The sequence below is a fragment of the Castor canadensis genome, chromosome 8 (genome assembly GCF_047511655.1).
Source record: "Castor canadensis chromosome 8, mCasCan1.hap1v2, whole genome shotgun sequence".
In the NCBI taxonomy this organism is placed as follows: domain Eukaryota; kingdom Metazoa; phylum Chordata; class Mammalia; order Rodentia; family Castoridae; genus Castor; species Castor canadensis.
In genome coordinates, this window is record NC_133393.1 from 127,294,792 (window position 1) to 127,320,303 (window position 25,512).

The window sequence follows — 25,512 nt, forward strand, 5'->3', positions numbered from 1 at the left end:
TGACTGTCCAGACTGGAATTTCAACACTGAATACAACCAGGCTTGCTTAATTCATATGAATGAACAAGGGAACAATTTAGTGAATGAAATAAACAAATGATTTTGAGACTTAACTAGGCAAAACTGGACATTCAAAGATTTGTATGGTATTTCCTCACAACTACAGTGTGAATGTTTGGTAGAATGTTTTATAAAGTAGTAAACTCCCAAAATCTGGCCCACTTAGAGTGAACAGTCACCTCTCTTACAAAAAAATCCTTAAATTACAGAGGGAGTTTAGCCACATGACATCCAACACTCTACCCATCTACTGGGTTCCCATTAAGAATTTTACCATGGAGTAAGGATAGAGACAACAATCAGAAGATCTTTTTTCCAGACCAGAATGGAAACTGGTGAGCAGTTTCCTTCTTCCTAGAGAACAAATTGGGTAAGCCTCAAAATTACCTAGACAAAATTACCCAGCTCTCCACTAGAGAACTGTAGACTTAGGCATATTAGTTAATCTCTCTTTCCCCAGTCTTCTCATCTGTAAATTGGGGGTAATCTTATTCATTTGGTAAAGTGGTGTCCTGACTAAGGAAGTTAAGGAATTCATTAACTGTGGCTTTTCTTCAAGGTGGGGCACATATGTCTAGGTACATATTAGGCTGTGTCCCTAGAGGCAATCACCTGTCCCTCATTCTACTCCTCTAGAAAAATACATGAAATTCCATTTAACTATTCTATTTACAGCCTCTTGTGTATTCCGCTTGCTTTCTCTCTGAGACTGACTTGACCTTTCTCATTAGCCACCAAGAGACACAACCACACACAGAAATACATATTTTCATAAAACCCTGAAGTTTGTTTTATTTTGGAAATAAATATGCTCACCAAGTCAAGCCAGTCACAGGTAAGAACTTCTTTCAATCATTTACAACTAAAATTTTTCTCAAACTGTGGTTCAACCATCTTGGCAAAGTTGTGACAAGAAGGTTTCTCTTGGGTGCACAGATGTTGTAATAGAATAGGAATGCATAGGAAAAACACCTTGAATATAATTTCACACTTCTTCTGCATGAACAGTACATTTTTAAATACATGAGCCCATATATTTACTCAAAGATAAAAGGGTTTTAATAGTTTCTGTCAAACATCTGAGATCTTTTTCACAGTCATGAGAAAGTTTCCTGAGACAGAAAATATAGTCAGTTGTCATCCTAAGGGAGAAATCTAAATTCCAAGCAGATCAGTGCAGAGAGCCTCAGAGGACAAGTACACAACATTGCTTTGCAGTAGGCAGCTACACAAATCAACAGTCCACTTAACTCTCCTCTTGTTTCTCAGAGACAGTTTTAGTTGTGAAAATGTACACGGTTCTTCTGAAAACCCTGGTAAACAACAGTTCTCCTGATAGGAACAGAAGGAAACTGGCATTTGCTGAACTCTTGACATTTGTCGGCACCATACAAAGGATTTTGTTTTCTAAGTTAATCTTCAAGACAAATCTACGAAGTCAGATTCCCCTCTTTTCTTCTTGCTGCTTGGGTGTTACTGGGGTTTGAACTCATGGCCTTGAGCTTGCTAGGCAGGTGCACTACCACTTGAACCACACCTCCAGTCCCCAGATTCCCTTCACTATAAAGAAAAGTTACCCAAGGCCTCCTGAGGTTGAGGCTCTCCCCAGCCCTACAGGCCTGTTCACATTTATAAATTGCTATAATGGACAAGGTCTCTGAAAACTAAGCATTAATGGTTTGCTGTTAGATTCATTGCTCATTTTTCTTCTTGGTGTTGAAATAATTTTTTTTACTTTGTATCTTTGGGTCTAATATCAGGTATTTCTTACCCACATTGTCATTATAAAATCAGAAATTCCATTACTGATGTTTCTCAAATTTTTGAAAACAATGACTCAAATAAGTACATGTAAGTCGTGTTACAGCAGCTGGATTCACAGTTCCCCAAAGAGAAAACATCAGTTCAACAGATGAATAGATAAACCAATTGTACTGTGTGTGTGTGTGTGGTGTATGAGTACACTTGTGTGGTATAAATATACACACATGAAGTATTATTTAGCCATGAAAACAAATGAAATAGTAATGCATATGCTATGGGGGGGGGGGTGAATGTATGAAACATAAAGCAAAGTGAAAGAAGTCAGACATAAAATGTCACATGTCCTATGATTCCATTTATATGAAATGTCCAGAATAAATAAATCTATTAGAATCTATAATTCTATAGACAGAATGAATACCGGGTATTACCAGGGCTGTAGAGAAAAGGGTAGGAGGGAAAATTGTTTAATAGGTGATGGGTTTTACTGTGGAGTGAGGTAAATGCCTGGTACCATATAGAGGTGGATGGTGATTGTATTGAATTGTTAAATTGTAAAATGGTTAATTTATATTATAGAATTTCATTTCGAATTAATTTTTAAATGGCAGACCTAATGCTATTATTAGCATGTAGCAAATAATAACTAATCGTAATATTTAATAGCTAATACAATTCCTTCCTCCCTTTTCCTCAGGCTGCGGCCAGGTGTTTTCCTTGGGGAAGAAGCCATGACCCTGGCCTTCTGCAATTCTCCTGCATTAGCGGCCTGGAGTTCTGCCGCCACCAGATGGCACTGTAGTTTCAGCTGTCACAGAAGCTCTGTGCTCATTCACCACAAAGGCTCTGTTTTCCATCCACGAAGAGAACAAACAGGCGTGCTTGAACCTTTAGGTAGCTAGAAAAGCTGACAAACACTTCTTAATTCCCCTTGGAAATTACTCTCAACCAAATTATGAAGTGAATATGAAAAAGTAAGTGTTAGAACAGAAGTCACATATGAAAATAATAGCTATTCAAGACCAAGGAGCAAGGGTAGGTTAAAAAATAAAAACAAAATAAAAAAACTACAGAAAACATCAGAGTACAGCCCATATATAAAGGGTGCCTTCAGGGAAAATTAAGTTTATGCTTTGGTAGGTGTGATGCAGTAATATGTTCGGTAAACTTTTCTAAATAGGAGCTGAGTAGGAGGGAACTCCTTTGTGTGTATACCCCAGATCACAAACGGAAACTGTAATGCTGAGAAAAATTTAAAGAAAAGAAAATAATTCACAAAGATATTTTGGGTAACTTCATGTTAAAAGTTAATGAAAATTCTTAATTTGTATATTATTCCTTAAGGTATTACTTTATGTCAAGACATTGAAAAAATAGAAGTCTAACCATAAGACTGGCTTAATACAAAAGGAAGCAGTTAAGTGATGTAATTGTTGGTGTGTCCTTGTGGGCGACAGAGCAAATGCAGATCACTGACTGTACGTCAGAGGCATCATGGTGAGGTCAGTGAGCCAGACGAACAGGTAAGAATTGTCTATTGAAGTTTTCTTTCACCCATGTTATGCCTTTTTGAATTCTTAAGTGAAATAATCTTAAAGGTATAGAAAACTTGCAAGTGAAGTTTACAGAATTTTTTTTCTTCCCAAACCATTTATGAATAAACTGAGGATACATGCCACAATCAAAAAAATAAATTAAGTAAATAAATAAACCCCAGCAGTTTCACAAGCAGATAGAGCTAGATTCTAATTCAGACTCCATCATTTGCTGACCTTACTCTCTCCACACCTCAGTTCTCTCTTCTGTAAATTTTTGGTAATTTCACTGCATTTACTTCCAAAGGTGGTTTCGACAATTAGTGATGCCATAAAAGAGTAATAGTAACATAGCACATGCTTTGCAAAGCATTTAGTTCATAATAGGTACTAAGTAAAATCTACTATTCTAATTAATGACAGAGAAAAATATAAACCTGTAGGCAGGATCTCTGCCTTGGGGCACATAGATTTAAAGTTGAGTTTAAGGCACCAGAGATCTGTTTATGAATACTCAAAATCAGTGGAAAACATTAAATGCTTATCCTTTCTCTAAGCCAAACACTGACGTGATACCACATTGATGCAGCAGAAAATTCATAATATATTTTTAGGTAGAAGGAAAAAAACCAGTTTGCAAATCAGTATTGTTGGATAGTTCCAATTTTGTTTGAAGAGCAGTATATATCTGGTAGGATGTAAACCAAAATGTTAATGTTATCTACCTCTGGTCATGGAACTTCAGCTGATTTCAATGTTCTTAATAATTTCTTGTCTTTTAAAATATTCTCTATAATGAATATATATTCATTTCTGATCACACAATCATGTAATGCTATGAAGCTAGGTTATATAAAATACTGACATTGCAAAGCCTCCTCTGGGAGCCTGTTGAATCCACAGAGGGGCCACTTTCAGAGGTCAAAGTGCTCTAGAGAACTCCTTCTGCCTACAATTCTCCCTTTCTCAAAAAAGAGAAAGAATAAACAAACCCAGCTGCTTTTCTGAGCTGGTTTTCAAGGCCAGCACAAAAACCGTACAAGATGTTCAAACAACTGAATAAAAAAGTAGGAAATTTAGTCAGCCTCATTATTTATGATCATATCTAACATCTCCTGAAAAAAATATTTCTCACTGACCATAATTATTGTACAATACTTTGTATTAATTCATAACAAATTTGAGAATATGTATCAAAAATTTTACACACACATACACTTTTTATCAATAGCTCATTTCTTAGTCTCCAACCTATACAAAGACACATATGAGCACCAAGAACTATGGTCAAGAATTGCACATAGCAACACTATGTGTAAGAACAAAACTTTCTACTCATAGGGAAATGATTTTCACATCTTGAGGCATCTACAGGAGGGAACACTTTGCAGGTGATAAATAGAAAGTTACAGAATTCTAAGTATGATATCCAATGGTCTCACATGTATCAAGTGAAAAAAAAAAAAGTCGAGAACTACTACCAAAGATCCCACTTATGTTTAGAAAAAAAAACCCTGTATGTCCTTTTAAAAACATGTACTTGTATGTATATTTATATGTATAAATATAGAAAAATATTTTAAAGATTTAGAAAGGTAAATACCCAATTATTACGGATTATGTCTAGGAAAGATAGTATTTTTAAACTTTGAGTTTTCTGAACTGTTTAAACTCTGTGTCACACACATACATACACACATACATACAGCTTCATTAACAAACTTGAACTCATTTGAACTCTTGGCTGAAATGGCAGTCTCCACCTTGTCACAAGGACAATACTGATAGCTCAGATGAGTAGAAGAAATCAATTTACCCCACTCATTCATTATTTATTGGATACAATCAGCCCTTCATATCCACAAGTTTTATGTGCACAGACTCAACCAACAAAGGAATGAAATGTTTTAAAAATGGTATCTGAATGAACAGGTACAGATTTTTTCTTGCACTCTTCTCTAAACAACACAGTACAACAACTATTTACACAGCATTTGCACAAAACTAGGTATTATAGATAATCTAGAGATGATTTAAAGTGCAAATACTGTGTCATTTTATATAAAAAAAACTTGAGCACCTGCAGCTTTTGTTATCTGCAGGGGTTCTGGAACCAATCCCCTGAGGATGTGTAACTCTTTACAAGGTGCGAGGCCAATACTAGAAACTGTGGGTACAACAGTGAAAATAGACTATCAAAACTCTATCTCAAAAAACAAGCCAGGTATGGTACTGTATGTCAGCAATCCCAGGTACATGGGAGGTGTAGGATAGGATCAAGGTCTGTGGCCAGCCCAGGAAAAACATGCAAGGCCCTATCTAAAAAATAACTGTAAGTAAAAAAGGCTGAGGCTATGGCACAAGTGGTAGAGAGCACTTGCCTCACAAAGGTGAGGCCCTGAGTTCAAACTCTAGTACCATTAAAAAAAAAAATTCCAGGAGAGGACACACAGCTCATCAAGAAAAGAGGGAAAATTCAAATTCTCATATGATCTTTAGGTCTTGTATATTTTTAACAAAACTCTTAGAAATAATTTTTTTAGTGTTCTTGCACAAAACAGGCAAGAGTAAATCATTAACAGTGACTCAACAGGGACTTGGGGAAACACCTTTATGAGTTACATCACTAAACTCTGAAGAGTTAACTTTGCTCCTGCCTCCAAACATGCATCACCCGCTTATTCTACCCTCTAACTTGTCATTGATGCCAGTGGTCTGTTACAAATCACAAGATGACTGGAGGAGTGACAGCAGTTAACAGTATCAAGTGTAAACCCAAGGTTACCCTCTGGATAGATATGCGCTACAGCAACAGGAAAGGCCACCAGGTGGCAGAATGGAGACAGAGCTCCTGCAGATGAGTGCCTTTCTCTGCCAGATGAAGAATGGGGAGGGCTTTGCTGTTCTCTTAGATGTTGGACTCAGACCTAAGACAATTTGGCCATCATTCTTCTGCTTGTCTACATCTCTTAAGTTACTTTTAGTTATATTTAATAGCTAATACCATCTGAAGAAGAAAAATAACATTTATCCCTGTTTTCTGCCCCAAACTCAAACATGCCTTTCCAATTTAGCTTGGCTTGATGGGAGAACGTTGTAAATTGGGCATGAGCTCACCAGATTCGACAACAGGGTATTTCATGCCTCCAGAGAAGGCAGAAGGCAAGTAAAGAGAGACCCAGTGGTACAAAGCAGCACCAGGTGCATCGCCCTTGCAGAAAGGCTCTCCTCACAATGCAGGGGAAACCAGCGTTGAGGCACTGTAAGTTCAGTGTGTGTGCATGTGTGTGTGTGTGTGTGTGTGTGTGTGTGTGTGTATGTGTGTGTTGTCATGTGGTATGTTGTGGGAGATTGGCTTTGAAGAACTTGCTTTGTGCTTTTGCTTATAAAGAAAGATATGCTCATTGAAAAAACATTAAGGAATTAGATGAGGAAAATGGCACATGCAAGCCAAAATCCATAATTTCCCAGATGTCACATCTACGCATTGGATGGTGGATGGAGAAATATAGATAAATATACAGAGCAGCGTGTGAAAGTGTAAACTGGTACAACTTCTCTAGAGCCAAGCCCATCATATTGCAGCAGGTAAAGGATCAACGTTATCTATGATCCACCCAGCTCATTCCTGGCAATGAATCTCAAGTAAAGGGTTCTCAGACATGAAAGCACAGACACGAAGATGGCAGTGTGGTCTGTGGTACCCAGCAATGGGAGACAACCTTGACGCCCATCACTGGAAACACAGACTAATGAATTGTAGCATATTTGTAAGATCATATACAAAAGGGCAAATGACCAAGCAAGACATACTTTTGACCTGCAGAAGCAGTGTCAAACAAGGGTGCATCAAGGAGACAGGAGAAGCAAGCATCCGGGTCTCCAATACAGTTCTATCACAGTGCACAGCAAGATGGCAGAATCCAGTGTGTGACTCTGGCAGAAAGACCTTCCACTTCAGCTCAGGGTTTGAATAACACATGATTGTGTTGAGACAACACTGGCCTTTTCAAAAACCAAAACCCCAACATTCTTTTTTATGGAAACTGAGAACTTGTAGCTGAAATCATTTCCATAGAAAGTCAATGACCCAAGAACAGCCAAAATACATACCCAACCAGTTATCCAGACTTTTTATAAAAGTAGAATAGTTGGTACTGAGTGGTACCAACACAGATTAAACTTATTGATCAAGAGAACAGCACAGAGACAGAGAAGACACACATATGAAAGACAGAGTAGAAATGCAGATGGTTGGGAATAGAAGACTTATAGAATAAATAATGCAGGACAGTTGGTTAGTTATATGGTTAGTTATATTCTCTATCCCATACCAATACATAAAAGCCAATTTCATGTGAATTAAAGATTTAAATGCAAGAAATAAAGTACTAAAATGTTTAGAAGGAAGGAAATATTAAATATTTTATTCAGAGAGGTTTTCTTTAAAAAAATAATAAAGGAAAGGATTAATTTTATTATATTAAAATTTAAAACATTGATTCTTAAAAGCCTCAGGAAGAAAGTGAAAAGGGAATGGCATAAGCATAAAGAAGATATTTGCAGCACACAGAATCAATAAGGGAAGAAGCCAGATGTGTTTTGAGAACACTTCCGGGTCAATAAGAAAAACACAAATCAAAAGAGAAACAGACAAAAGTCACAAACAAGTACTTCATGAAACAGATATCTCAAATGGTGAATACACACGTGAAAATACGTTCAGCTTCATGAATAATCACAGAAATGAAGTTAAGACAATAATGGGATAAGATTTTGCATCTCCTAAACGTACAACAGTGCAGAAGTCTGATATTGGCAAATGCTGGTAAGGATTTGAGTCAACGCTTACTCATTCATGGCTGGTGGGAATGTGAACTGACTTAATCACTTTGGAAAACAGCTTGACACCTTCATATCAAGTAAAATATCCTAAGGCTTAGGATGTAGCTCGTTTGCCCAGTATGCACGAGACCCTGGGTTCGATCCCTAGCTCCCCAAACAAGTTAAATATTCTATACCCCAAACCAACCAATTCCACTGTTAGGAACCCCAGAATCATAGAAAAATTTTTAAGCATGTATACCAAAGGAAATGAATAAGAACCTTTATTACACTATGTTTCCATGTCATCAAAAATTGGAAACAGAATATACCTTCCAGTTTCCAGTGTCAGAAGAGTAGCTTAGATGAATTATTGAAAAGTCCACAATAAAATATTTTATATAGCCTAAAAATCAATGAAGTACAGCTAATTGGGAAACATCTGGATACATTTTAAAAACCATATATGTAGACTGAAATAAGCTAGTCAAGGAAAACTACAATAAGATGATATAAATACTGCATCGTACAAAACCATACAATGCATTGTTAGGGAAACACACTAAAAATGAGTACTTTTTAAAATGTAAGGAAATGACAGACATAAAATGCAGAAGAGTGGTTACCTTTGAAGATGAAAGCATAGTGCTTTGTAGCACATTGCTACAAAGATTGATCAAGTCCTTAAGATCAGTGGTAGATTCACAGGTATTCATTTTTTTACTGTGTATATAGCTTATAAAAATGTTACTGTGATTTTGTGCATCAATTATTACATCTTAAATTATTTTGGTTTTTGTTTTAGTTTTTGTTTAGTAAGACAAGGTCCCAGTTGTCTAACGGAGGCTGGGCTGAAACTCACTGTAGAGCCCAGGCTGATTTCAAACTCATGAGCCTCTTGCCTCAGCCTCCAGAGTGCTGGGATTGCAGGCATGAACTACAATGCCCAGCTCTTAAAATTTTTTAAAAACATATTTACTAAAGGAGAAAAATAAGTTCAAAACTTAATTACAATTAATGTTCAGGCATGTTAAGCAGTTTGCCCTCCTCTCATATTCAATTCTATTTCCTTAAATATACAAATTTTAAATATCATGTTCTTTCTTCTTAGACAGCATTCTAAGATTCTTCTTAGAAAGCTCCAGGGGCTCACGCCTGTAATCCTAGTTACTCAGGAGGCAGAGATCAGGAGCATAGTGGTTCAAAGTCAGCCTGGGCAAACAGTTTGAAAGACCCTATCTTGAAATACCCAACACAAAAAATGGAGTGGCTCAAGTGGCAAAGCACCAGCCTAGTAAGCATGAGGCCCTGAGTTTAAACCCCAGAATGGCAAAAACAAAACAAAAAACGAGTCACTGAATCATGTCTCAGCCTTTTGGCTAAGATAAATGTAAAAAGGGACAGGAATAAAGGGGCAAATAAAAGACACTGAAGAGATAGGCTTTGATCTGTCACTAGATGGTAAATGGAATCTTACTTTCTTCAACGGAAAATACCACATCTATAGGTTCCAGTCATTCAAACTATCCCACCACATTTAGTCTTTGAATAATATAAACTAGAATTTTCCAGCGTTATTTTAGGTACATAGTGCATCCATTTCCTTTTTTTTCATATAACAATTTAGATTCATAATTTATGCAAACACCCTGTAAATTTGGATCCAAAGCAGTTTAGATAATTCTGTATTTGGCATGATATCATTCTTAGACAACTACATTTGACCTATTTCTCTCTTTCTCTCTCTCTCTCTCTCTCTTTTGGTAGTACTGCCTCCTACTTGTGAGGCAAGTGCTCTACCGCTGGAACACTTCCAGCCTTTTTTTGCTTTGGGTTATTTTTCAGATAGGGTCTGGTGTTTTACTTGGGCCAACCATGGACCACAATCCTCCCACTTATGTCTCCCACAGGGCAGTGATGAGAGGCATGTATCATTACGCCTGGCTTGTTTTGTTGAGATGGAGTCTCACTAAGTTTTGCCCCTGCTTTGCTCTAAGGTGATAACACTAACTACGTTGAGTTGCTTAACCTTTCTGCTAATTTGAAAACAAATAATTGTATTAGTCAGGATTTTTGGTCTATAACTCTTTACAATTTATCTGCAAATTCAGTTCCAGAGAGCTCAAAGAACAAATTCACAAAATTCACATTGCTAGAATGTTTATACTCAACAAAGTTAGATCCATCCCTCTTCTCTACCTCTCTCTAAATACTGATAGCCTATGAAAACAAACTCATCATTTGATGGGAAAAAACTACTTCCAAGTGCCGCATAGCCACATCTTCTAGTTTAGTGAGTTCAGAAGGGTGAGGAAAGAGGCTAATTCTCTCACCCTACATCCTATTGGTCTTTTTTAGGGCATATATTCACTCTTACTTCAATCACTGCTCCAGGAAGGACAAGCTGTTATAATTGGCCAACTGAGATCACATGCTCACCCGGAGGAAAAAAGAACAGACATAGTGATGAAACTCACCTGGACCACTTGTGAACAAGAACAGGTAAGAGTGGTATAGAGACAAAAACATAAACTTCCACTACAATAATGTTTCCTCTAGTTAAGAGGTTAAGACAGCATGCCATCTTGTTGTAGAATGCATTAAATCTTCAGTTAAAGTATTTTTTATTTAAAAAAATTATGAGGAGATTGAAAGGGAGGAACAGAAGATCATATTAGACAAAGTTATTTCTCGTAGAAACTTGGAAAACTTGTTATATATTCGTTACAAAGAAAATTATCTACAAAATGAAGGAAATAAATATTAGTTTGGTGCTTAATATAGATTTTTTTTTTAAGAAATGAAAGCCATAATAAAATTTCCAGTGTCTTTATGTGTTCACAATGAGCTAAATATCTCATTTTCTGCCAAGAACAAAATGTGCCCAAGGGTGTGAACATGTCATAAATGCTTAGCTTAATGGGTGTGAAGTAAATGCACTTTTTTCCAGAGAAAAAATTTTTTTCTAAAGATCATTGCAACATTTACAGAACTGGGCACAATTTTATAAAATTGAATGGTTGGAAGTGACCTGCAGAGTTCATCAAATCTTTGACATGACTTTAGAATGACAACAAAAATACTCTCTTGGGAAATAAATATAGTGAAATACATTTTTAAAATCTCTTCCAGAGAGAGCCTCTCCAGGGAATCTAGCTTTTACACAGTAAATCAAATCTACCTTCACCTCTTCCCTTCAGTATGCCAGAAAATAATTGGATTATACTACATTTCCCAAGGCAATTGTTCTCAAACCTGGTTATTCATCAGAACCACTTGGGAAAGTTTGTAAAAATACAGATTTCCAGTATACTCTAGATTACTGAAGCAGAGCCCAGGAACCATATTTTTTAAGGCTTTTCCCAGATATCTTTCTGTAGCTTTTTGGATTCTTTGGGGGATCACAGAGTACAGGACTAATGAGATACTTAATCATGATTCTAAAGTTATTGCCAAGAGAAAAGTGTCTACTACTCTATGAGGCAGGGGGACAAAAATAAGCAATGTATTTTAACTTTTTAATCTGTACACAGAAATTTTTTGATTCCCTACGCTTTCTAATTCTACTTTCAGAATGTTGATGTTAATATTCTGAATATTAACTATTAAAATATAATATTAATATCCAGTTCCAAAACCACTGAAGTCAATAGGTTCTCCATTATATGCTCTGGATGTGAGAAAGTGCTGGAAAAAGAGATGACATTATGATGAAGACAAGGCAAGCTACCTTCATTTCATATGAGAGAATCCCAGAAAATTTTCTGAATGTATTAAAAGAAGCTCCATTTTTTTCTGAAAACAGTAACAGTTCACATCAATTATAAAAAGCTTAATTGTGAAAAAATGTAAAGAGATCAGGCTACATAAAAGATTTTTCACCCTGTTCTTTTCTGTTACCACAAGCACTTTCCATGTAATTACAATTCTTCATACATATGTTGGCATGTACATGGTATACAGTCATATATACATATACTTAATCAATCAATAAATGCATCAAAATGTAAGCCTATTAACAATAGTGAAACTGTAGTAATTTTTAAGTTTTTTCATTTTTGTCTTTTTCAACTTTTCCATAAAAATACATGTAAGTTAAAATTTAGAAAAATAGCACTCTGTAGCATATATTACTTTATATGCCATATATCTGTATACATATATATCTTTAGAAAGAGTAAATCCAAAAGCTACAGAAAGATATCTGGGAAAAGCTTTAAAAAATATGGTTCCTGGGTTCTGCTTCAGTAGTCTAGAGTAGACTGGAAATCTATGTTTTTACAAACTTTCTCAAGTGGTTCTGATGAATAACCAGGTTTGAGAACCATTGCCTTGGGAGATGTAGTATAATCCAAAGAAAGAGTAATAAGTTTTGCATTCTTCTTAAGGCTAGTTAAACAAAGAAAGTATCAGTAGCTTACATGTAGGAAAACAAAGTACAAACCTTCACCCAATGGGGAAAGTTTCCTGAAGAAATTAGAATAGACCTTTCATCTATCTATTTGTATAGCTGTAATTTATCTATCCTAAGTTAGCCTCCTCATTAACTATCGTTTAGTAATTTTCTAATATTTTCTAAAAAGAATATATTACTTTTATAAACAAAAAGCTTACTATTTTTTAAAACTATACATTAGAAAGAAGTGTTTCACATTGGATAATTCTGTTACTACAGATGAGAAACCCAGTCACTTTTTGTATTATATCTCTTGGTTTGGTTCTTACATTTTGATTTTTCTTTACCACAGACTTCCTTCCTTTAGGATTTTGGCACAAATTTACTGAGGTCTGCCTCAGAATACAAATCTATGCCATACTTTCAATATTGTCCATCCTCATCAACCCTAGACAGTCTCTTACTTAATAAGATAAGCTTCTAACTCATCACTTGCTTGGGAGGCTAAAGGAAAAATCTTGTTCCTGATGTCCAGTCAGAAGCCTAAATATAACTAATCTTAGTATACCCAAATGAGCTAATTGCTTAGAGTTCTTCCACTAGCAACCCTTCAGAATGCCCAGTTTTACCCACATAAGTCATAGCTGATGGGAAGTGCTTATTATTACACCCAAATAGACAAGATGTGGTTTCTTTTTCCATCATCTTTATCTCCATCATCTTCTGTTTTACACACTGCTGTATCTCAAGTGTCAAGAATAGTAACTGGCCATAATGGACCCTCAAAAACAATTACTTAATGAATGAATCACAGAAATATTTAACACTGAAAACAGAGAAATATGTTCTCTTTATAAAGCCTGTTTCTATGCAGTGACTCACCTGGTAAGTCAGATTCATTAATTTGAACACTTTTCCTTCCATTTACTTGAAAGCAATTGATAGCGATTGAAGTTTGAAGAACTAGCTTTCTCATATCTTTTAATTTTTTTTCCAAATACTTTTTAAGTGACTACTCTGGAACTTACTAGCTACCTAGACAGAGAAAGAAGCATCAGGAGAAAGAAAATCACAACAGGCAGACGGGAATGCAACAACAGTCTAGGTAGTAGAGAGTTTAGTCTAGGTAGTAGACAGTTTAGTCTAGGTAGTAGAGAGGAGTTTAGGTAGTAGGGAGTTTAGGTAGTAGAGTGTTTAGTCTAGGTAGTAGAGAGTTTAGTCTAGGTAATAGAGAGGAGTTTAGGTAATAGAGAGTTTAGTCTAGGTAGTAGAGAGTTTAGTCTAGGTAGTAGGGAGTTTAGTCTAGGTAGTAGAGAGTGTAGTCTAGGTAATAGAGAGTTTAGCCTAGGTAGTAGAGAGTTTAGCCTAGGTAGTAGAGAGTTTAGTCTAGGTAGTAGAGAGTTTATTCTAGGTAATAGAGAGTTTAGTCTAGGTAGTAGAGAGTTTATTCTAGGTAATAGAGAGTTTAGTCTAGGTAGTAGGGAATTTAGTCTAGGTAGTAGAGAGGAGTTTAGCCTAGGTAGTAGGGAGTTTAGTCTAGGTAGTAGAGAGCTTAGTCTAGGTAGTAGAGAGCTTAGTCTAGGTAATAGAGAGTTTAGTCTAGGTAGTAGAGAGGAGTTTAGTCTAGATAGTAGGGAGTTTAGTCTAGGTAGTAGAGAGGAGTTTAGTCTAGGTAGTAGAGAGTTTAGTCTAGGTAGTAGGAAGTTTAGTCTAGGTAGTAGAGAGGAGTTTAGGTAATAGAGAGTTTAGTCTAGGTAGTAGAGAGTTTAGTCTAGGTAGTAGAGAGCTTAGTCTAGGTGTAGGGAGTTTAGTCTAGGTAGTAGAGAGTTTAGTCTAGGTAGTAGAGAGGAGTTTAGTCTAGGTAGTAGAGAGTTTAGTCTAGGTAGTAGGAAGTTTAGTCTAGGTAGTAGAGAGTTTAGTCTAGGTAGTAGGGAGTTTAGTCTAGGTAGTAGAGAGGAGTTTAGGTAATAGAGAGTTTAGTCTAGGTAGTAGAGAGTTTAGTCTAGGTAGTAGAGAGTTTAGTCTAGGTGTAGGAAGTTTAGTCTAGATAGTAGACAGGAGTTTAGCTTAGGTAGTATGGAGTTTAGTCTAGATAGTATAGCGTTTAGTCTAGGTAGTAGAGAGTTTAGTCTAGGTAATAGAGAGTTTAGTCTAGGTAGTAGAGAGCTTAGTCTAGGTAGTAGAGAGCTTAGTCTAGGTAGTAGAGAGTTTAGTCTAGATAGTAAAGAGGAGTTTAGTCTAGGTAGTAGAGAGTTTAGTCTAGATAGTAAAGAGGAGTTTAGTCTAGGTAGTAGGGAGTTTAGTCTAGGTAGTAGAGGGGAGTTTAGCCTAGGTAGTAGAGAGCTTAGTCTAGGTAGTAGAGAGTTTAGTCTAGGTGTAGGGAGTTTAGTCTAGGTAGTAGAGAGGAGTTTAGCCTAGGTAGTAGAGAGTTTAGTCTAGGCAGTAGAGAGGAGTTTAGTCTAGGTAGTATGGAGTTTAGTCTAGGTAGTAGAGAGTTTAGTCTAGGCAGTAGGGAGTTTAGTCTAGGTAGCAGGGAGTTTAGTTTAGGTAGTAGAGAGGAGTTTAGCCTAGGTAGTAGGGAGTTTAGTCTAGGTAGTAGAGAGGAGTTTAGTCTAGGTAGTAGAGAGCTTAGTTTAGGTAGTAGAGGAAGTGACTGGCCCACATTAGGCCCATCCTGGTGACTTTCAACTCCCCACACTACCCCTCAGCCTCCAGCGCCATGCCATCACAGAAAAGCTTCCAAGCAGAACAAAGAGTAGACATCTGACTTATCTGAGAGTGGTGACCTGCCAACCTAGTGATAACAGAGCAATACAAGAGTAAGAAGCAACTTCCTGTGCTGAATAAAACCAAATTCCTTGTACCTGTTTACATCAACATAAGTAAACTGACAAAGATTCTTCTTTTTCTTTTTGGTGGTGATATATGGTTTGAACTCAGTGCCTTAGCTTAGTAAGCAAGTGTTCTACCACTCAAGCCAAGCTTCCAGCTCAAAGATTCTTTCTTGATCAAACTTTAATCAGATTTTAAACCTCCTGTACCCAAATGTGTAGTTCCTTGAATAATCCAGTATTAGCAAAAGCAAAGAACCTTGCCAAATCGGCTTATAGAAAACCCACACGCATGACATCCCATCATCTTTAATACCTGAACAGGTTCTCCATCTTCTACTACCCCCTCCAGGTGATATCTGATCACCCTGGCCTCTCTTCAGGAACAATCCTGTTAGGTCCATGTAACCAGAATCCCCCTGTACCTTGATGCCTCCTTTCACTAAGTTTCCAATCACTGACCTCAATCTTGTTCTTTGGTTACGAATTTCTAATGTCCATTGAGCGGGACCTAGTTCTCCAATGCAAGACCCTGTTGCAGCAGTCACCATAGCTGTCAAGATGGTACTGACTGATATTCTCCACACCACACTTTAAAAAGTATCACTGATTCCTCCCTCAGGCTGTCCCCCTTTCACATTCATGTTCCATTATTATCATCAACATCATTTTAGGTCTAAGAAAGAAGGGAGAAAAGGTATTCAAAGTACACTGTACACATTTATGGAATTATCACAATGAAATCCCTTCATATTATTAATGAGTATGTAAATGAGTATGTAATAGTATGTAAAACTATTTTAAAATATTTAAAAAGAAATATCACTGAATATTTTTTCTTTGATGGACTCATCAAGGTAATGAGAAGGCATTTACAGCACAGTGTTAATGTAACCTTCTTCCTGTTAGTTAAAAAAAATACAGTTTTCCATGCCAACTTCTAAAGTATATGAAAGTGAGAAGGATTAAGATAGATTCCTGTGTATGGTGCACATCTTTCAAGAGACACTTGAAATGAAATTCTAGGACTAGAAAAAAATGTATCTATTCTAAAATTTTTTAAGCCTTTATTAAGGGAAAAAAGAAAAAAGATATTACCAACTGAGAGTGATCAGTTAATCTAATCATAGATCACCACAATCAAAGTGGTGTTCCCATCAAGGAATTCTAGGAAGTTGTTTTTATATTTTAAGCAGAAAACCTGAACTCCAAACCAGTACATTCAGCTTTGGAAAACTGCATTATTTAATTTAAACTATCTTGTTTTCCAATTTTTAGAAGCTTAAAAATAAGATACTTTACATTCTAAATCACCAAAGAAAAAGAAAAGGAGGAAGAAGAGGAGGAGGAGGAGGAAGAGATTAGTGAGAAATAATGACATCTGGTATGAGTTTTTTTTGTAGGAAATGAAACTTAAGTTGAATCTAATGAAAACAAAATGACTCAGACAAACAGGAAAGAGAAAGAAGAAATTCTATGCTGGGGAATAGAATAAGAAAAGATGTGAAATCAGGAAAATACACATTCTATTCTAGAAACCCTGAGAGAAGTATAAGGATATAGGTTTTGATAAGACTTAAGACCGTGTGGACTTTGCTCTGTTTTATTTATTTTATAATTATGAAAGATCTCAAACTCACAAAGAAGTACAGAAAGTTGTTTAAAAACCATCTGTGTGCCTATCAGAGACTTTCAAGAGATGTTAAAGTTTGGAATATGTGCTTGATTGCTGGGTATTCTTTAATGACATGATTTGAACTTGGCTTCTCCAGGCCTGGCCTGGGCATTTTAAACTGATGGTAGGCCTGAGGTTCAAGGATAATGCAACACTGTGAGACCACTATGATGTAATTTCTTGAACTCTAAACTATACTTAAAGTTTAGGGAGATTGGAAAAAGAGAAGTATAAAAAAGAAATAATTTTCCTAATACGTAATTTTAAAACATCTTAAGATTCTTTGATATTAATATATTATGGTGGTAAATGAAAAGCTGATGTGAACTTTTAAGTTAAAATGCAAAATAGTAAAGAAAAACTTCGTCTCTGCATTTACTCAAGGACTGCATTCTCAGAAGCTTGCAAGTGTGAGTTTCTCCCTCCCCACACGGACACATATTTTTCTCTATTTGCTGTTAGTAATGCTTCTATGGAGAAAATATGAGCCATTCTCTTTCAGGGTACTCACTTAAGTGTTACCTATTACATGGAACTTGATATTCTAAATACTGAAATTTTACTGTTTTGAACTTAAATTGACCATCATCAATCAAAACAGACTACTAACCTCAGCGTGGGAGTTGCCCTTCTAAGAGACATTCTTTCAGAGATGATTTAAAAAAAACAATTCCAAGATTATCCAGTGAAGAAAAGAAACAGAAGGTAAAGGAACAACTTTAAAGGAATTAGTGAGAGAAGAAGTTTGGGGTGGACAAGAAAAAAAAGAATTTTCTTCTATGTGTATAAGAAACACAAAGGATGACCTCTCTTGGAGCATGGATCACTTTCATTTCTTGTAGACCTCCTGCTACGTAGTAATATAAGATGACAAGGTTTCCTTGTCCCTTAGTAAAGGAGGCCAGATGTATGAGGGACAACATAAAGGGACAATCTTGCATCCTGATAAAAGTAATATTAAACTGAGTTAAAGGTGGGCATTATGGCCGTACCTATAATCTCAACATTGGGGAGGCTGAGGCAGGAGGATTTGAGTTCAAAGCCAGCCTGAGTTACACAGCAAGTTCAAGGCCAGCTTGGGCTATACAGCAAGACCCTGTCTCAAAGAAAACAAAAACCAAAAAATTTAAAACATTTTTTAAATAAAAATATATACTGAGTGAGTGAGGAACTTCCTTGTACATTTTCCATTGTGCCTATTTTGGGGCACACAGCACAGAAGGAAGACACTGTTGCCCACTGACTTCAGTTTTTAATGACCATTTGCTAGAATTTTTTGCCACATGGCCAAACCAGAGGTCTGGTCCTGCTTGCAAATTAACCATCACTTCTGTTGTATACAATATATTAACATAAAATAATCTCCCTGCCTCCTCCTGTCTTACATGATCCTCACCTGTACTCCCACCACTCTGGATGGCCTTTGGTTCCCTATTTTGTGTTCCACATCATGATTTATGTTTCCTAAGATTTTCCTTTTTTTTGGAAATTGTTCAAACACTCTTCTCTGGCCTTCAGATCCTGACATGTGAAAACATGCATGCCACTGATACACACATGAATATATAACGTCTGCTTTTATCCTACTCTTTCATTCCTAGGGGTGCCATAACCTAGCCCTATCTTACATTTCCCAAAACTCCACCATCTTGGTTAAAGCTCGACCCTACCCTCCCTAAACCCCAAATTTGGTGACAAACACACAGAGTCTTAGACTGTAATAGCAGAAACCTATCTGGAGGAAAGAAAGTAAGAATCTCATTGTAACTGTACTAGGAAAAGGCACAACTGAGCACTGAATTCAATTGTAGGCTTATTTTAACTTTGGTATCAATGCTCACAAATTTCTAGTAATAATACCAGAAAAGAAGTCTGGCAAACCCAAGGTCTTAATTAGAAACAAATACTACATCCATGTTCTCTAACAGGATTATTTCATAACTGATGTCTGGTTGAGAAGAAATTGTGGCAAAACCTACTCAGAAGGAAATCAGAAAAAAACACACTTGAGATCAACTAATCTCAAAATATTTGTTGTAGGCATTAAAGCCCAAGATCTTGAGAACATAAATTGTCTCTTTACTCTCAAACCATAATTACTTTTCACCCTCTTAAAATCACCCCCACATTTTTTCTTTTATAGTAAAATAAAAAATATACTAATTGTTCATCTTTCAAATTCAGGAGGTCTGCATCAAATATCTGGCCTGGCTTGTCCAAACTGCATCAATATGACAGCTGTTTGTTAAATAACCTCAGCTTCTGAGAAACTGGAACTTTGGAGTTAGGCAAAGTCTTTCCTAAATTGTGGCTCTGTCATTTACTAACTGTGTGACCTGGGGCAAGTCATTAAAATTTTTCTGGGACTCAACTTTCTCAATTGTGAAGTTAAGCATGCTAGTGACTACCTATCTTCATTCATTTCATCAGCATTTTTGTTTGGGGGAACTAAGAGTTTGTCCTGCAATTAGCAAAAAAAAATTATAGTAGACTCCCTTCTTCCATGTCTCTCCAAAGGATAGGTTGAAACAGCAGGAAGATGGATTCCAGGGTGAGAAAAGACTGTGCACCCTATGTAGCCACCTTGCAATAAGCAGATGTCCTAGGTCAGAAAAGAGTTTAAAGGAACCACTGAATACAATGAAAATATATGCCAAACTAAAGAAAACCTCCTTCCATCTCCACCAGTGATTGCATAAGCTATGAATCTACTGAACGTACATCACTAAAATAGTCTAAAACACTGAGCAGTGAGACTGTCCTCATTGTTTAGAAGTTTCAGTTCCATATTTCTTCTCTCTCCTATTGTTGATACTTCTGCCAGAAGAAAAAAAAATATCTTTTGAAAAGCAGTAAATGATAAATTAGAGAATGGATTAAAGGACCGATAATTTCTCTGGCAGGTTAAATATGATGAGTACTTAATCCTGGATTAAATGTCAATCAGGACTCAATTCCTGGATGATTCAGCAAAAGAAAAAATCATCATTACCACTTTCAGTAGCTCTATAACTGGTATTATCACTGTGTTGCACATTATGATAAGCAGAATAATGGCATACAAAAATGTTCCCTTCTAATTCCCAGACCTACGAAAATATTATCTTACATGGTGAAAGGAACTTGCAGATGTGATTGAGGTTAGGAAACCTGAAATGAATTGAGTATCCTAGATTATCCAGGTGGGCCTGAATCATTCACGCAAGTCCTTAAAATTAAAAATCTTTTCCTGGTGATCAAAGAAACACTGAACAACCAAAGAAGAGTCACAGAGGTGTGACAGTGCTGACTTTGAAGATGGAAGAGAGGGGCCATGAGCCAAGAAATGTGGGTGGCTTCTAAAAGTTGGAAAATGCAAAGAAATAACTTTTCCCCTAGAGCCTCCAAACTCTGCCCTGCTGATACCTACTGACACAGTAATTTTAGCCCAGAGAGATCCCTGTTGGATTTCTGACATATTGAATCTGCAAGAAAATATGCTTATTTATGTCACTAATTTATGGTAATTTTGTTACAGCAGCAGTGGAAAACCAATTTGCATCTTGAGTAGTTTTCTTACTTAGGCTCTGCTCTCTTGTACAAATTCTTCCCAGAGGAGTAACACCTTGCAAACCTTTCATATAAATGGTCTTTTAAATTTTATTAACAATTATACATTTCATTTGAATTGAGTTTTTATCATGTAAGGTAGGCAGACTCTCAGTGAGTGCCTCTCACTTAGTGGATGAGGAAAATGAGGTTAAATTGCAAAGTTCCTTTGTCACAGTGGAGGGCTTGTGAGTGGTAGGGGAGAATGTCAAATCTCACCTCGTCTCCTCCAACATTTTTTTCCGAGACACAAAATTTGCCACTAGTATTTTTGCCTATGACCCCCCACACATATTGCCATCTAGGCAGAAAGACTAGATGAAGTTGCTGCTCTATTTTATGGATGCAAAAACTCTTGTTGCACAGAAGTTAAGTCATCAATACTGAAGCCAGAACAAGAACTTCTGGCTTTTAACTTGTAATCCAGTTCCTCCTCAGGGAGGACCAGAATCTACATTTTCAATCTGTCAAAAGTCACTGAATCTTGATTCCAACCAAACTAGTAAATCTAATTCAAGGAAGAGTTAAGAGGGAAACAAAATGTTCCTTCACTACCATGGATGAAATAATTTGTAGTGGTTCCTTTGTCTCCTTAAGCTGTGAAAGAAAATTGACATGAAGGTTGGTTCAGTTTTCTAGGCTTCTGTCTATTAGAAACACAAGAAAAAGTTATCCTTAACCTCAGTGTACTTTTCTGAGATGAACTGCAATCATATTCAAATCTGTTTCATTTGTGTGGTTACCATCAAATCAAAATTGATGGGAACAGAATGCCCAAATATTGAACACTGGGCCACTGAAATGCTAGGCAAATTCATTCATACTTGTGTATGAATACAGTAGTGCTTATAACTTTGGAAGGAAGTTCTATGGCTCAGGTCAAACCTACTCTGTTTAAATAAGTATAATATTTTAAAGAAAGTAACTTTAATTAGAAATAGGACTGTAGATGGTATTTCATTGTAAGGAAAACTAATTAGAAATAGGACTACAGATTATATTTTGTTGTAAAGTTCTGGTTATTTGGGGTTATCTTTTGCATCCTTATGTTGAAGTATGATAATACTACTTTACTTAAAGCAAGTATGAAGAAAACATTCTTTACCAAAAATAATTTTTCACAGAGACTATTTCAGATGAGAAATGGAGGAAGCATTTTATGAAGAACTGTTCAAAAGATTCCCTTCGTTTTTCCTCCGTGATTTTCCTCTGTGATAAAAAATAAAGGGAAGTTAGGAATGCACAGGTTATTTTAGTTCCTTTGATATCTGAATCACGAAATGCAGCTCTCTTCCCAATAAACACTGGAAACAGGGTATTAAAGTAGACACACTGATCATATCTACCAACCACTTGTCAAGTCCTCGTATTCTCAGGACACATATCTTTGTTTCTAACAAGACCAGGAAAGCTCCCACACAATCATGACTGAAATGACTCCAAACACAAATAAAGGACTCTCAGAATTGGATGAATTAGAAACTTTGGCCTTCATAAGCTTTCTTACCTGGGAATCCTAAAATCCATTTTAGTTCACCAAACCCCAAACTGAGCTCAATATCTCCTTTCACCTGTATCCAAACCACCTTTTCTCCTTTTTTTTCTTTGTAATGATAGCAGCCTCACCTCTTCATGATCGTGAGCCTAGGAGCTGGCATTACTTTTTCTGCATCTCTCCTCCCAATCAGCAAATAACTACATCCTCACATCTCCCCTTAAGTATTCTTCAGCTTCAGACAAAACATCACTATTTAAGTCCAGGCATGTAACTTCTGCTATTGGATACTAGAAATGATCTTAACTTGCCCCATTATGTTCTCATCTTTTTCTTCCTCACTGACACCTAGTTTCCTAAATACCATTCATGTGTCTCCTGCCCAAAATTGTCCTCTTGTACCTCACTCCCATAAGATAGAGACCACAAACCTCAGCCTGTTGTAAAATACCTTCTTGCTTGGATTCTCAACAGCTTTTGCTGGTTGGGCACAAGTGCCTGCACTTGGCTATTCTCACCCTGTGGATGTTTGCAACAGATATTGCTGCTTCACAGCTCTGCATCTTTGCATCTACTGTTCTTATCAACAAAATAGATGTCCCCAATCTATCTCCCAAGAAAATTCTACGGGTTCTTTAAAAGGTTGTCTTCAGATGTTCTTCTCATAAAAGCTCGCTTTGCTCCAGAGAGTCTCTCTTCTCTTTCCCTGTGTTGCATCCATTACACATGTTGTAAATTTACTTGCTGTTTCCTCAATTCATGGTAAGCCCCTTTAGGGCTTCTTGTTCATCATAAAATGTGGCAGGTGGCTAAAATTCAATAATTGCTCTCTGGATAAATGAATGAATTTAGACTAACATCTTCCCTTGTTAAATTAGGTAATTTAGCTCCTGCAAGGTTAAGCAATTTGCCCAAGGCCACATAGACAGCCAATACATAAGTCCCAGATAGGAGGCACAAAGGCCTCCAGATACCAGCCTGTAATGACCTTCTGCAGCCAGCTGCTTCCATATTTGACAAACGTGTCCTATGGCAACACCTATCACAATTATTTATTATCAGGCTTTTATTTTTATGTTGATTTAATTTTTCAGTACTAATACCTTGATTTTGCCTTAGAAAATGCCTCTAATATATTCCCAATTTCCAGAGTTAGAATGGGGCTAGTCCCACACTCTGAATCCAGGAGAAGACAAGTGACTACGGACTGCCCAGTAAGCCTGCTGTGAAGCCCTTGGTGAATCAGGGACAATACCAGCTCCAGACTTGCTAGAACTATTGAGAAAGAGAAGCACTTTCCAATGCTCTTTGAGAAATAAGTCTAAAGAAACTTGGAGTTGAGAGAGATTTGCAAACATGTTGCTTAAACCCCTCCAGCCTGTCATTCCATATGCCAATATGGTGCCTTTGTAATGTGTTCACTTGTCTATTCTGCACTCTAGCTCCCAGAATCACCTTCAAAATAAATTTCTAGTTAGAGTTGAACACACAAGGCATTTTGTGTGAAATTCAGAAGGTGAAGATCACCATAATGTTTTTAATGCATGAAAAGGCCCAGCAGTGGCACGAGTTACTGTTACAGTGCATACACATCATCAGTTTTCTACTGACCTGTTTGTGTGGGGTGGGAAGATTTGAATTTACTTCACTTTCACCCAAATTTTCACACATACTTTTACCAGCTTCCAGACCAGGTACTCATTTAACTTGATGATAAAAGATTTCAGCTTCCTTTCTGCAAGAAGGAGTCAACATGGTTAGAAGGCAGTCAGAGACTGACCAGAGTTTCAGACCATTCTCATAGGTTCCATCTCATGTTTGTGGGTCCCCAATTTTCCTCATTATTTTCCACTTTACATCCAGCTTCTGTAATGGACAACTAGCTCAGATAACATCAAATTTCAGCATCAGAAACAAAGACAACAGCTTTATAAAGAGACTGGCTAACCATCTTTCATAACTGCATTGGTCAAATTCCCTTACTCGTGTGCGTGTGTGTGTGTGTGTGTGTGTGTGTGTGTGGTGTGTGGTGTGTGTATACTTCTAATTGATTGAATCCTTCTCTGATTGGATCCTTGATACACAGTACTATTCCTGGGTTTTTTCCGTTATACAGCTGATGCTCAGTCAATGTAAATTTGGTTTCTGTCACTTGCCACTAAACAGAACTACTATGCAGGGTTATCATAGCTTAACTAAACTTGATATCCCAAAAGCATGCTTCTCTCTTCCTTAAATCCTTAGCAACCCACAAAATGCCAGGTACATTGCAGACACTTGTGTTTAAGGGCAAACACATGTTAAATGAATGACAACAAATGGTTACAGAATACAAATGCTGTCCCGGGGCCCCACAGCTAAAGCTTCACACAATGTGAATGATATGGAAGATGAAAAGCAGGATGAGAGCGAAGCCCTGGCCTCTGGAGAACGCCACGAAGATCCTGGTCTGAGAGGCAGCTGAGCCTTCCAGCTGGCGGCCTGGGGAAGAGGGCAGCACATGCATGACACCTCACACTCACCATGAGCACAACAGGTGTTCCAGGGCCACCGGCCCTCGCACGGAAGTGAACTTCCTGCCATTGCTGACAGGGATTCACTAGAAGTACTTAACAGAAGTGATGCAGGGGAAGAATTTTTGAAATAGAAAATTTGAAAGCGTATCAGGTTCCTCAAAAAGGAAACTTCTGAGAACAGTGCTTTCACAGTAAGAAATTCCATGCATCATCTAAAGAATTTATATCTGACGTAAAACATAAATGCTAACCATTCTTTGTGTTGCCTAGAACACTTTTAACAGATCCTGAGCAAGTAAGTGGTTTAGGCAAACCACAAAGACACAAATTTCTGAACAAAAAGTTTCAGAACACTTTTACTGATTTTCAGTACTTATCAGACAATGAACCCATTTATTTCCAAGTATGAGCCTTCAGAGAGGGAAATAGGAGACATGTATATTGCACATTGACTCCAAGCGGTGGGAGTGTAATGGGCTGAATATTGTGAATATTACCTTATATGGATAAAACTGCTTTGTAGATATAATTAAGGATTCTGGTATGGTGCTAGCATCCTGGGATATCCTACTAGGCCCTACATGCAGTTACAAGCATCTTTATATGATACATCCTTATATAAGGGAATTAGAGGGAAACTTGACCACAGAGAAGGTGACATGAAGAAGTAGCAGAGAGAGATTTGATTATGCCCTTGCACATGAAGTGGGGGCCCATGAGCCATGCACTGCAGATCTAGAAGGTGGGAAGGTGAGGAAAAGGATTCTCCCCAGAGCCTCTGTGTGTGTTAGGGAAGAGGGTGGGGGTAAAGGGGAAGTCTGACTCTGC

At 37.0% G+C, this 25,512-nt stretch overlaps 1 long non-coding RNA gene and 1 pseudogene across 3 annotated transcripts in view; one reads left to right on the forward strand and one right to left on the reverse strand.

Annotated features, from left to right (window-relative positions):
• The window catches only part of LOC141425557 (uncharacterized), a 39,149-nt gene extending 15,249 nt beyond the window's left edge, over positions 1 to 23,900 (reverse strand). For all 3 annotated transcript variants that reach the window (XR_012450532.1, XR_012450531.1, XR_012450530.1), the window contains exon 1: positions 23,780 to 23,900. This is a non-coding gene — a long non-coding RNA (uncharacterized lncRNA). The remainder of the gene's footprint in view (positions 1 to 23,779) is intronic.
• Positions 15,299 to 16,436, forward strand: LOC109702975 (microtubule-associated protein 1 light chain 3 beta pseudogene; annotated as a pseudogene).
• Positions 23,901 to 25,512: the final 1,612 nt, after the last annotated feature.